This window comes from Schistocerca serialis, chromosome 6 (genome assembly GCF_023864345.2).
Source record: "Schistocerca serialis cubense isolate TAMUIC-IGC-003099 chromosome 6, iqSchSeri2.2, whole genome shotgun sequence".
NCBI lineage: Eukaryota > Metazoa > Arthropoda > Insecta > Orthoptera > Acrididae > Schistocerca > Schistocerca serialis.
The window spans coordinates 355,292,085-355,306,850 of record NC_064643.1 but is presented as its reverse complement, the minus strand read 5'-3'; positions in this window follow the sequence as shown (position 1 = coordinate 355,306,850).

Here is a 14,766-nt window from a genome sequence, read left to right as displayed (position 1 = left end):
GAAGAAAGTAATACATTGGTAAACTCATCAAGGAACGTACGCTCTCGGAACTTCAGTAGCAAAGCACACCTGTCTTGCAGCATCTGCCCCTCGAGGTATCTGACCTTCCCAGTGACGCTTTAAAGCTTGCTAAATGGGAGATCGTTAAGTCTTTTACTTTGGATATCCGAATCATGTATTTTGGATACTTAATACGGTGAGCAGTAGGACAAAAAAACATATATTACTCTATGAAACACGGTAATAATGATGATGCTTGATGTTACTGTAGTTCTCAGTGTCACGAGTTCAGTTTATTTAAAATTCTGAAACATTACTTTTAGTATTCAGTCATTCAAGTGTTAAGACCTTTTAAAGAACAAGACAACTCTAATTCAACGCTGGAATACAACAGCCAAACTCCGACACATTTAGTCACAATAAGCGCCAGGGATCGACGACAGGGACTATCAGACCAGTTGTTTGATTGGATTGAAGAGTTCCTAGATAACAGAACGCAGTATGTCATTCTGAATGGAGAGAAGTCTTCCGAAGTAAGAGTGATTTCAGGTGTGGATCAGGGGAGTGTCGCAGGACCGTTGTTATTTGCAATATACATAAATGACCTTGTGGATAACATCGGAAGTTCACTGAGGCTTTTTGCGGATGATGCTGTGCTATAACGAGAGGTTCTAACAATGGAAAATTGCGCTGAAATAAAGGAGGATCTGCAGTGAATTGACGCATGGTGCAGGGAATGGCAATTAAATCTCAATGTAGACAAGTGTAATGTGCTGCGAATACATAGAAAGATAGATTCCTTATCGTTAAGCTACAATATAGCAGGTCAGCAACTGGAAGCAGTTAATTCCATAAATTATCTGGGAGTAGGCATTAGGAGTGATTTAAAATGAAATGATCATATAAAGTTGATCGTCGGTAAAGCATATGCCAGACTGAGATTCATTGGAAGGGGAAGTGCAATTCGAAAACAAAGGAAGTAGGTTACAGTACGTTTGTTCGCCCACTGCTTGAATACTGCTCAGCAGTGTGGGATCCGTACCAGATAGGGTTGATAGAAGAGATAGAGGATATCCAACGGAGAGCAGCGCGCTTCGTTACACGAACATTTAGTAACCGCGAAAGCGTTACGGAGATGACAGATAAACTCCAGTGGAAGACTGCAAGAGAGACGCTCAGTAGCTCGGTACGGACTTTTGTTGAAGTTTCGAGAACATACCTTCACCTGGGAGTCAAGCAGTATATTGCTCCCTCCTACGTATATCTCGCGAAGACACCATGAGGATAAAATTGGAGAGATTAGAGCCCACACAGAGGCATACCGACAATCTTTCTGCCCACGAACAATACGAGACTGGAATAGAGGGGAGAACCGATAGAGGTACTCAAAGTACCCTCCGCCACACACTGTCAGGTGGCTTGCGGAATATGTATGTAAATGTAGATGTAGATGACTGCGCTGTTTGGTCCTCTCCTCCGAATCAACCAACAAGCAGTTCAGCGGCAACAATGTTCCACCCTTTCACATTATGGTAGTTCCCTTCACGATGGTACTAGGAATTGCAAGTGACTGCTAGCGTTCAACAATACTTTTAGTTCCAGACATCTATGAGCCTCATAATCTGTAGCCACGATACTGGACCCTTTCCTCACAGAGTCCAGCTGGCTACCACAGAACTTGCGCCCTTCGTCCCCGCCGTAGGAAAGTGTACTTAAAGCATAAGTCCCTAACACTGTTAGCGTATGTGCAATATAGTTTTACAAAATTATTCCCACATTTTACAAAATATTGCAAATATGACCATATAGTTATACATTTCACAATCCTTATATCATCTTTAAACCCCAAATTTCTTTAAGGAATAGGCCCCCGAGCATGAAACAGTTTCATAAACCTGATCACAAATTAGTTGATATGTTAAATATTTGACGCTAATGATGCAAACGAGAAAAAGTTTAGAAAAGATTGAAATTTAGTTTTAAATTTGTTGGAAGTCACAGAGTGCTCTCATTACGAAAACAAGGTGAATATAATTTTCATTCCTTGCGCCTACCTTTTAAGTAAAAACAAATTTTTCGCGAATCCCAATGCCGTATCTCCTGAAATATATGTGGTAAAATGATATAACCTTCCAGGACCATTCTGTGGTATATCAGGATACAGTATGCAAAATGTGTTGCGAATACAATTGGTAGTGAAGAACTAATTAATTAAAACGTCATCTCTGAAAAAGGGTTATAACACAAGAACAGGAAAAAATGATCTAAAATATAAACGTTTTTTTTTTCTTTTCATCATTATATGTGCAGGGGAGAGGACATCGATAAGACGTTTCGTAAAAGTGCTCTCCTTCTCAATAAATGGATAAATATAGTAGGGGTAATTCGAGAACAATGAGCTTCCTGCTTCAAAACATATAAACAGCTTCTGATACTTCTCTTACTGTCCTAAACCTTGAACGTAAGATTATATCACATAATCAATAAATTATGGTAGCATTTTCAATTTTTAAGTTCAAATATTAATTACATGAAATACTGAAAGTCTACGAAGCAATGACAGAAATAAAAGAAAGGTTTAGGAGCGGAATTAAAATTCAAGAATAAGGGATAGCAATGAACCGAATGGCTGATGACATTGCTATCCTGACTGAGAGTGAAGAATAACTGCACAATCTTCTGAATGGAATGAAGTGTCTAAGGATTATAGAATAGAGGTTCAGAGTAAATAGAGGAAAGACTAATCTAATCAGAAATAATAGGAACTAGAAAGATGAGAAACTTAATATCACGATTGATGATGACGTAGATGAAGTTAAGGGATTCTGCTATTCTAGTTAGCAAAATAGCCAATGACGGGCGGAACAAGTCTACTAGTATCCAACATAGGCGTTAATGCGAGCGAAAATTTTGGGAATGTATGTTTGGAGCATAGCATTTTATGGTAGTGGAACATAGACTATGTGAAAAGCGGAACAAAAGAGTATCGGAACAATTGAAATATGGTGCTACAGACGAATGTTTAAAATTAATTGGACTGATGAAGCGAGGAATGAGGAGGTTCTGCGCAGAATCGGATAGGAAAGGAGTATGTGAAGAACACTGATAAAGAGAAGGGATAGGCTGGTAGGACATCTGTTAAGACAAAGGGGTTGCGTTTCATGGTCCTAGAGGGAGCTGTAGATGGCAAAAACTATAGGGGAAGACAGAGATTGGAATACATCCAGCAAATAATTGAGGACATAGGATGCAAGTGCTACTCTGAGGTTAGCACAGAAGAGGAACTAGTGGTGGATCGCATCAAATCAGTGACTCAGTTATGGAGGCGGACATTAAAACTAGCAGTAATGTTATACTGACGTAGTGTCAGATGGAAGGGGTAAACGTTAATATTTTTCTAACATAAAGTGATGTCGAAGTCTTACTATACGAAGACTTCTATTTGCCAAGATCGCAATTCTTTGCACAATGATAATCAGTTTCGGTAAATCTTAAATGCCATTTTCTAATCAGAAAATGCGTAAGGTGCAAGCTGCAGGTGAATATTCGAGTTGAATTTGTAAGATAAGTTAACTGAGAAAAAATAGAAGAACTGCGTACCACATTAACACAATTAGTAGTGTCTACAGCGCTACTGCAGTTAGACATACTCTCATAATCGACAACCTGTCACTGTACGTTAAAAATATAGGTGAATACGCAGAAAAATATCCACAGTCATAAATAAAAGTAATATTATATAACATTCCATGTCAATTAGAGAAATAAAATATCCATTAAATGTTACTTGTCGTTGATTGCAAAAACATTTAGACAGCACTGTGTTGGATCACGCGTCTATGTTCACAACTGGAAGAAGACTCACGTACAGCTTGTAAACGTTATATCAAGGTTTTGAGATCGAAAACATGGTGCAAATACGCTATATTCCTATTATTACCTGTGCGATCGGCCAGTTTCAACCTTGGGTCATTTTCAAGCACATACTTTAAGCATTCAGCTTCATTTTACTTTGTAACTCATGGCTGGTACATGTGCACAGGAATACGTTTTACTTCTCTGTGTATGTGGCCCATAAACAATACAATATTGTATTGTTTCTGTGCCACATATACACAGAAGCAAAACATATCCCTGTCGACATGCACCAGCGATGTGTTACACCGTAAAATGAATCTGGAAGCTGAAGATACATGCTTGAAAATGACCCTAAGTTGAAATTGTTCTATCGCACAGATAATAAGAAAATACAGTGTGGACCCCAACAAAAATAAATATTTTGATTATTTCAAGGTGCTTGAGTCTGCCACCAGGTGGCAATGTAAGATACATTAATTTTTTGCTAACGTAAGTAATACACATACAAGCGTGTGTATACCATAAAAGTCTGATAAAAGTCTGCTATGTAACACAGTACAGTGCCTGAGAAAATTAAAAAGGGTGACACATTTTTCATAAGGAGTTTTTTTGAAGTTTTGTAGGATAACTACACATTCAGAACACTAGCTAACGTAATTAGCACTTTTTGGTGACCATATTTCCGTAAAAAATAAACGTTATGTAAATAGCAGCGAGAGATGGGAGTGTTGTTAACATGGGCTCCTTATTTATAGCCTTACGATCTGGTAGATTACAGGAATAATACATTGAAATGTTTATGACAATATTTGACATCATATCAGACGTGTACGTTAGTAATATTCAAGTACGTAGGTTGGCACTTAAATAGTGGCACACTGCTGTGGAGACACTATGCAATGGAATCTATAATTTTAGCTGATAGCACACGTTGTTGACATACCTACCTTACCTCCGAGCAAATGGACTCGCCCATACCACGTCACCGGGGTGCGCACAATACAGGGAAGTACAGTCACGTGTGAGCGAGAGGTCTAACGTAACGGTGTCACTATGTTTTCGAAACAGGAACAACGGAGTTGGATCAAGATTATGCACAGTATTACTGTTCGATTTAGGATCATCACCCACGACCAGATTTGCGAAAGAAGCGGCGACACTTTCTGCGCAAGCCACCCATCATTTGGCACGGCAACTCGCGGGCGCATACAGCGCAAGCGGTGGCTGCTCTTTTCGGTCGATGGGACTGGGAAGTACTCTACCTTCCACCATACTCCCCGGACTTAAGTCCTTGTGACTGATTTGATTCTGAAGATGAAGGAACCATTTCGTTGCATTCCCTTCAGAACTGGTCCAGAGATTCGCTGGGCAGTAGACCACTCCATCCGCACCATCAACCGAGGAGGCTCTCCTAACGGTATACTACGCCTTCCACAACGCTGGCAACGGGTTCTATACAACGTGACTACTTCGAAAGATAGTAACAAGGGAATACGGATATACTAATGAATGGAGAGTTACGCTTGAAGTTTTCTGAGGGATAGCTAAAGCGACAGTAAATATCTCAGTAATAAGTTCATTTGAAGAGGAGGACATCTTGTAACCTCCCCACAAAAATAATAAATGACTATAATTATATGAGAATGGACATCGTGCTAAACGTAGCCTCCCAGCAGAAATAAAAGAAAAGTCTATGATAATGAAAACGAGCCAAATGTTTGCTCCCCACAAAAATTATAGAATAATAACGACCCAAATGTAGACACGACACAAAAATTAAGAAATCAAGATTAATCATTAAAGCCACAATAATAGGGCAGCATCGCTGACCTTAGGCACTGTGCAGTAACTAATCTGATAAATTGATTCTGGGAGTAAAAGCACAGGAAATATTGTTTCAATTGGAATGATTCTTTTCTTAAAAACGATTGCTTTAAAACAAAATTATTATTGGGCCATTTCTTGAACAAATTAATTACAATTAACATACATTACATTATCAGATGTGCGCAAGGCTGCTTCACTACCTTATTTAACAATATACCTCGTCCCGAACCTTGACCAGAGACCCATGTCGACGCCCGCCCACTCCTCACACACAACTTCCGACTGAGTACAACTCGCAACTGAACTCTCGCGCGGTCAAGCGCAGACTAGCAACGATAAACAACTCTCTGGTCAGAGATTCTGTCATGCCTCGCCATCGCTGGTAATGAATACATATGATACGTACGCGTTTCGTAACCCTCCACTGGGGGGGCAAAAATTTGGCAGCGATGGTGAGTCATTTGGACTTGCCATGAGCAACAACTTTTTTCTTGACTAATTAACTTTACAATCACAGAATATACAGATGTAGAACATGAAGTAAATGTGGTGCACATGCACGGAGTACAAAACATATTAGACAATAACAAAATGTGAGTATAAAACATATTAACAAATGACATAAGTGCACATGCACTGTAAAATTCATCAACGTTTTCACAACAAATAAACATAATGAGTACAAATCTCATTGACAAATGACATAAGTGCACATGTACTGTAGTTCAGAACATATCAGCAAATCAAAATACACATACAATGAGTAGAAATCATGTTAGAAAAATGACAAAAGTGCACACGCACTGAAAAACTCTTTAGCATTTTCACAACAAATAAACGTAATGGCAAAAAAATCATGTTGACAAGTGACATAAGTGCACATGTACTACAGTTCAGAACATATCAGCAAATCACAAAATGAATATACGACAAGTAGAAATCATGTTTGAAAAATGACAAAAGTGCACACGCACTGAAATTCAGAATATATCAGTAAATCGAAAAAAATGTATAGGCCATGAATACAAACGATGTTAGCAAAAGAAAAGGATTTTCACTATGTTACAAGAATTAGGATAGGAAAGGGAAGGATTGCATCATGGTTGTAGTACTTTAGGTTACACGCAGCTGCACTGAAAGTCCATATCTTTCCACAGAAGTACAACACCAAGTGAGACAATCTGAAGTTCTTTTCCCAGAAGTATTTATCAGCGTAACCAAGACACTGAAATGTCGTAGTAATATTCCATGTTATCATTTTGGCAGTACATCAGATACACCAAACAGTGGGACCATAATAACGTCACCATCGCTCACGGTGGTGGATAGCATGTCGTGTCAACACCACGCTCTTACAAGGCACACCAACGTAGAATTAGTGCAAAAACCAAATATAGTGCTCCATGACCAAGAGGATATACAGGATAAATGGATATTTCAGTAATTCAGGGTGGTTAGGTCAGAAGGTGAAGGACATTAAGTCACATACTAGTCTTCATTGGGAATTACATTAGTAGTTTGCGGCAGTCATAGCCCAGTTATTTAACATTTCTGTACCATGTATGTAGTATTACAGAAAAATGTTCATTAACTGCTTTACAGAGAACATTGGCACTCATTCTCTAATTACAAATCATAGAAATCATTCGTTTTACAGAGAACATTTTACAGAGAACATTGGCATTCGTTCCCTAATTACAAATCATCAGAAGTCATTACTTAAAACAGGAGGTAGTCAATAACATAGTATTACAGAATAATGTTGATAATTAATCATTGGTCATCCCAATACATTAATCAGTAGCATTCATTTCCCAGTTACAAAGTATTATTAATTAATCATTGGTCATCTCAATACAGTAATCAGTAGCATTCATTTCCCAGTTACAAAGCAATATTAATTAATCATTGGTCATCTCAACAGAGTAATGAAATTATGCACATTGTATTTATGCATTCATTATTCAAGTGACATACTATTCAGAGCTAATCAGAATTACTCAGAACTCTCTTAAACTGGTATCATTATTTGGGACTGGTAATACATTTTTTTGTTAGCAATGCATTGCTTAGGGTAATTATAGGGGAAAGCAAGAAGAGAAAAAAAATTGCTTCTGGGTTGTTCCTGTAAATGAAAATGTGTAACGTCATTTGTCATGAGTCAGCTGTAGCAAGGTTATGAAACAAGTAGAGTATATGTAATCACATTCATAAATGACATAGATTTAATGAACAACTGCTTATAGCACATTAATTTCATAAATAATTTCTCCTGCAAAAATATATAAAAAAGAATGGATTATTAAGCTGAGAGAAGAAACACATTTTATGCTGAAAAGTAGTGAACTTCGAATTAACAGGTAGTGAAATGTGTATAATGATGTGTTCCATAGCTGTCCTTTCCAAAACCTTCAGTCATTATACTATGCAATATAATACCTGCTGTCAAAGCGAACTGCAACAAATACTTAAATAACTACATAGCATGAATACATAACTTCCACATTATCCTCATCTGTAAAGAAAAACTTCATTATCCATCACTTCATTATCTATATTATCATAACTCCATTATTATCATCACCTGTAAAGAAAAACTTCATTATCCGTATTAGCATATTCTTCATCATTATTTATCAGCATTCATTATCATCTGCAAAAAAAATCACTTCATTACTCATTACATAACTATTCCTTATCTCTAGTATATTCCATCACTGAAACTAAGATGTGTAGTTCTGTCTGACAGCCTGCATCAATCGCCTTGTATTCTGAAAGAAAAAAATTGTTCAGACTGCTATTCCACGATGTGTATAGTATATTCTTGTTAATGCTTGTTAATTCTGATCCATTTACTCTTCATCACGAAGTATTGCATTCTCTTTCGTTCATTCCGAAGGTGAAATTACCATTTTGTTTAATTTATATCTTTCACGCATCATTTCTTCCTGAAATTGATGAACAAAGATAAATATCTTGCATTTACATCATATACTCACTAAATAATGACTGGTTTATGGTAACATAATTAAGCATACAGCATAACATGACAAAAAACCTAATTTATGAAAAAACATAGATAGTGTTCAGAGGCAAAAATGTACCCAGTGTATCACAATGTAGCAGTAAAGTAGTCACGATGTTGAGATATCATAAGGCAAAATGTCAAAGTCAACTGGTGTTTGCTATATTTTAACTGTTTCATAGTGCATACAAACAAAATATGAAAACAATCGTACAAACATAAAAAAAAATGATGACAAGAAATGTGACCTTCTTTGTGTTCAGCTTGTATGTTGTGTAGTTAATAGAGGCGAGAATTGAAGACTTTAATAGAGAAATAATTTGATAAAATTAATATGTCACTAGATAGAATTGCATAATTATTCGTAACATACGTAATTTTATCTGGAAAATGTGCACTGTCTAATGTGTAACGACAAGAAAAGCGACCTGCTAAGCTTACCTTGCCGGGCACTTGCCAAGAAAAAATACGATAGTCATTAGTAAGTAGTCATGTGAATATAATTCCATAAGTGATCATAATATTAGCAAATGGCATTATAGCATGTTAAATTACAAAGTATCTTCATTCAATAAAAGGTTTGACGTTTGAAAAGTGGTGGTTTCCTTTCGATTTTCTGGTTCTCAAAGTTTCGACATGTACAACATTGGGGTGAGGAATGCTCCGAATCCGATATGGACCTGCGTATAGAAGTACAAATTTACTGCACCTACCTTTTCCTTTGTTGAATAAATAGTGTGTACGTACTAATATTTTCTGTTCAATGTGAAAGTCACGGCGTGTACTAACCTGTGTTTGCTGTCTTCTCCGGCGCTCTGCGGCACGTTTGATGTTGTTCAGCGCAATGTCGATTATTTCGTGGTGTCGTAATCGACGAGATGTAGGAAAGTTTACTAATTCTGTAATTTTGTTAGGTGGTTCAACATTTTTCAATATAACAGACGGAGATAGCATAGTAGATTCATTTGGTATGGAATTAATTACATCCTGGAATGCGTGTATGTGTGTGTCCCAATCAATATGTCTTTTGTGGCAGTATATTCTACACAGTTTACCACTTTCTTTCATTAATCGTTCACAAGGGTTCGAAGAAGCATGGTACTTGGATATATAGATCGGAGAAATGTTTCTAGCTCGTAACATGCGTGTCCATATAGCAGAACGAAATTGTGATCCATTGTCGGAAATTACTTTCAAGACATGCCCTACATGAAATAGAAAATGCTTTACAAATGCTTTGGAAACGGTTTTAGCAGTAGCTTTGCGTAACGGAGTGAAAGTAACAAATTTTGAAGTGAGTTCAACAGCGACAAAGATGTAGCAAAAACCTCTATTAGTTCTGGGAATCGGACCAAAAATGTCTACAGCGGCCATATGTCTCAGTTTAACAGGTATAATGGGATATAATGGAGGAATATGTGAAGTTGTGTCTGACTTAGCTTTCTGGCAGATTTTACATGACGCTAAAACTCGTTGAATACGTTTCTCCATGTTGGTAAAATAACAGTTCTGTCTCAGTATAAGAAAACATTTTCTGGCTCCGTAATGTGCATAACTTAAATGAGTATACCAGATGAATTTGTTAACAAGCTCGTCAGGAATGCATAATAACCAATTCTTGCAGTCAGGATCAGAGCGGTGAAATAGAATGTCATTGCGTACAGTGTAATTGTTTCTAATCGTAACATTATTCCTATCTTGCGAGAGGTGTTTAATTTCTTTCCACACGTTGTCTTTATTTTGCTCTTTTGCTATGTCCTGTAATGACGACGAAATAAAATTTTCAAGTGCAACTTGTTGAATGTACATGACGCTGAAATTTGCTTTACAGAAGTTGGTTGCGATGTCTTGCTGATTGTTGCTGAGAGAACGAGATAGTGCGTCTGCTACAACATTTTGTGTGCCGGGAATGTGAACAACTGTGAAATTAAATTCCTGTAAATAAAGCTTCCATCTGCTTAATCTGTCGTGTGAATATTTAGCCGAAAGTAAAAATTGTATTGCTCTGTGGTCTGTGTAGACGGTGGTATGTCTTCTATAAAGAAAATGCCTAAATCTCGTAAAAGCCCAAACAACACATAATGTTTCAAGTTCTGTGACAGAATAATTTCGTTCAGCAGGTGATAGAATGCGACATGCAAATGCGATGTTTTTAATTACTGTTGAGCCATCTTCTTCAATTTCCTGAAAAATATGTACGCCTAAAGCGGTGTTGGAACTGTCGGTGGCAACGGAAAAATTTCTGGTAAGATCTGGGTGCGATAAAAGTGGTGCATTCAACAAAGCATGTTTCAGGTTCAAGAATTCAGAATGTGCTTGCTTATCCCAGGACCAAATAGTGTTTTTACCTGTCAATTGGCATAATCTAGGTGTGTCTAAAGCAGAGTGATGAATAAATTAACGAAAAAAAGTTAATTAAACCCAAAAAACTGCATAGTTGCTTCTTCGTTGTAGGAACAGTAATGTCACGTAAAGCTTGAAGTTTTTCCGGATCAGGCGTAATGCCTTCTGCTAAAATTACATGTCCAAGAAATTTTATAGAAGTTTTGCCAAAGTGCGATTTACTGAGATTAACTGTGAGTCCTTGTGCATGAAAAGTTTGCAACAGTCGTTCAAGAATTATATTGTGTTCAGACCAGTTAGCTTCTGCAATAAGAATGTCGTCTACGTACGTTGTAATTCTGTCTTTAAGTTCTGTCGGAAGTATTGTGTTCAAACCGCGAATAAAGGCTGCAGAAGAAATAGTTAAACCGAATGGTAATTTGCAAAATTGATAACAGTCGCCAAAACAGAGAAACGCTGTGTACGTTCTGCAATTCGGATGGAGCTGAATTTGCCAAAATCCCGATTTCAGATCTAATGTAGAATAAATAGCAGTACCGTGAAATTTCTGTAGTAGTTCCTCTAGTGTCTGTGGTCGATCTGTTTTATTAATAATTATGTCATTGATGTGACGTGAATCAAGCACGAGACGAAGTGAGCCATCTTTTTTCTTAACAATATGTAGCGGGTTTATGTATGGACTAACTGCCGGTTCAATAATTCCTTGGTCGAGCATATCTTGCAATTCTTTCTTGACCTGTTCTCTATGGATATATGGAATGGGATAATGCTTGGCTTTAAATGTGTCGTGCTGTTTGACTTGAAATTCATACATAAAACCGGACATAGTACCAGGAATGTTGTCAAAAACTGGAGCTTGCTGTAATAGGATTTTGTGTAGTTGCGTGCGTTCGTCGTCTTTATTTGCACTGCTCTGTTTAACTTTATCAGAAATCATCCGTATAACGTCATAGTCGGCTTCGTCTGGAGTATTATAGTTATGTACATACGTATCTGTGAACAATGTGGAAATACAATCTATGCCACGTGATACGGAAATGACCTCTGTACGATTAATTGTTTGTTCTTGTGCAGATAAAGAGTGCTGAAATTCTAAAGCCAATTGTACATTTTCATCCTTCAACATTAAATAGGAATTCTGAAAATCGATAACTGCGTCGTGTTGTACCTGAAAATTCGTACCTGAAATAACGTCTGTTGTCAATAAAGCAACAATCCAAAAATTTTAGTGAAATGTATGACCTGCAATGCAAAATGATAAATGTGTCTGTAATTTAACGTCTACTCCATTACTCGATACTGCTCCTTTTACTTTCGTTTTGGCTAATGGTAATGTAGGATAGGTATTCTCTTTATTACACTCGTTGAAAGTTTCTTCATTTACTACTGACGTAGGTGATCCGGAATCGATTACTGCTGAAAATTTAGATGAACCAATTTTAAATTCGATGACAGGATGTGAAATGGATTTTTGCACAATTGGTCTTTCCTGCAAAAGAGTGTCTCTGATGTCGTCAAAAGTAATAACACTTTCGTGAACAGCATTTTGCGTGTCTAAAGTAGTGCTTGTGTTACTGGAAGATGCGACCTGTATAGTATCTAGTCAAATTCTATCTGACGTATTATTATTGTCAGGACGATTCTGTGGCATGTCGACTATTTGAACTGTTCTATTATTTCTTCCAGACGTATTACGCTCTGGATGATATCTACTGTCTGGTTCATTCATGAGAATATGTTGTTGCTGATCATTTTGCTGCTGGTAAGACCGACTGTTATTAAACGTATGTTGGTAATTGTGCTCATTGTTTTTACGTCTGTCGTGATAGTCATTTGTATACGGTGCATTGCGATAGGAATTGAAATACTGTGTTTTCTGTAGGTAGTTGTTTCTTTGCTGCCGTGGGTTACTATTTGTTGGTGCTGAGACTATACGTGCACGCAGCGAAACATTAAAGTTTGGTTGACCTTGTGCATTACATTGTTGGTTAGGTATGCTAAGCGGGTGACTTTCATGCTGTTGTGGTGAAAAACATCTATTGTTACTAAAATGAGGTTCCTGTTGCAAAAAATTTTACACATACTGATGATTACGATTTTATCTGTTATCAAAATTACGCTGGTAGTTCTGGAGTGCCTAATGAAAATTGTCACTTTCGGTAAAAATTTGTCGTATCGGGTTTTAATTACATATTCTTAATCCTAAATAGGGCAATAGTTAAAGAGCTGTTCTGATAGATATAATGGATAGTAGAAGAGAAGGCAGCAGTGCAGAAAACTAAAAATAAAAACAGCACTACTACAGCTCGGGGCCCTATGCACGCTACGGCACATATTCATTAAAGCGTAACGAATCCCCTGAGGTCTATTACGCGCTGCAAATAAATATTAGCTTTTGCGTTGTAGGCAATGACGCTAAAAATCCAAACAAAAATTGCTGTATTCTTGCTAATCCCAATTTCTGCATTATAGGCAATGCTGATGAAAATACAATAGCAAATTGTCGTATCCAGTTTAAAGCTAGTTTCTGCATTACAGGTAATAGCGGTGAAAGTACAAAAATAAATTGTCGTATACAGTTCAAATCGTGTATCTGTGCTCTGTCATTATTAAATTCCTTAGATTTTTTTACAAATGCAAATTGCTTATAATCAACGTTATCGTCACTGAATTTGAGAACACGTTCAGCTTTGTGTGAAAATCTCTTTGTCTGTGTCATTTCGGAATCTAAGTCCCGTACTCTCTGTAGATTACCCAAATCATACGCACTGCGTGAGTCTGACAAATGTTCGCAAAGTGGCGTCTGCTGTGATGTGTTAAACGCTGAAACATTTTTTATCTCTATACCTCTTGCTGTAAACTTGACAATTTTCTACATAATGTGTAATTAGATGAATCGATCTCATTGATTGTCTGCTGTAGATTTTGGAATTCAGGTGTTTGATTAAATGAAACCGGTAAAGTATCGTCTGATTTGCTGTCATTTTTACTTTCAATAACGTCAATACGACTGGCCAATTCATCATATTTTTCAGTCAGTATTTTTACCTGATCATCGGTTTTAGTGTCACAAGCATTAATTTGTTTTTGAATTTTACGTGTGGTTTCGTTCAGTTTTTTAACGTCAGCTTTTATGTCATCGGAATCCTGTGTTAGTTCTAATTGTTCGAGTCTGTCGGTCACTGTTTGAATATCTACTGTGTGTGTATCTGTTTTTGATTTAAGATCGGTAATTTCATCACGTAATTCTGTGTTCGACTGTTTGATGGTATTAATTTCGTCGGACACTGTAGCAATATTGTTGTCTACGTATGTTTTTGCTTTCGCGAACAATTTACGTTTGTCTTCCGGTCTCTGTGCAGTGATTGTTTCCATGACTTGACGTTTTACTTTATTTTGATCCTGTATAAATTTGCGGAAACGCTTATCACTGTTTTGTATATGGTGATTAAAACGTCCGTCAATCTGAGTGTTCTGTTGGTCGAATTTCGCGTCTATCTTTGCATCCATTGTGCGCGAAAGATCTGCTGTCATTAGTTTAAACTCGTCCCGTAATTGTGTAGCTTTTTCAGAGCATTGTTTACCGACTATACTAATTTCCTCTCTAAGTGCTTCGGTTGTAGCTGTTTGCATGTCCCTTAATTCTTGAGCAACCGATCTAATTTCTTCGCTACTTTTCTTTGAACAAGCCCCAATTTCCTCGCGTAACTGTT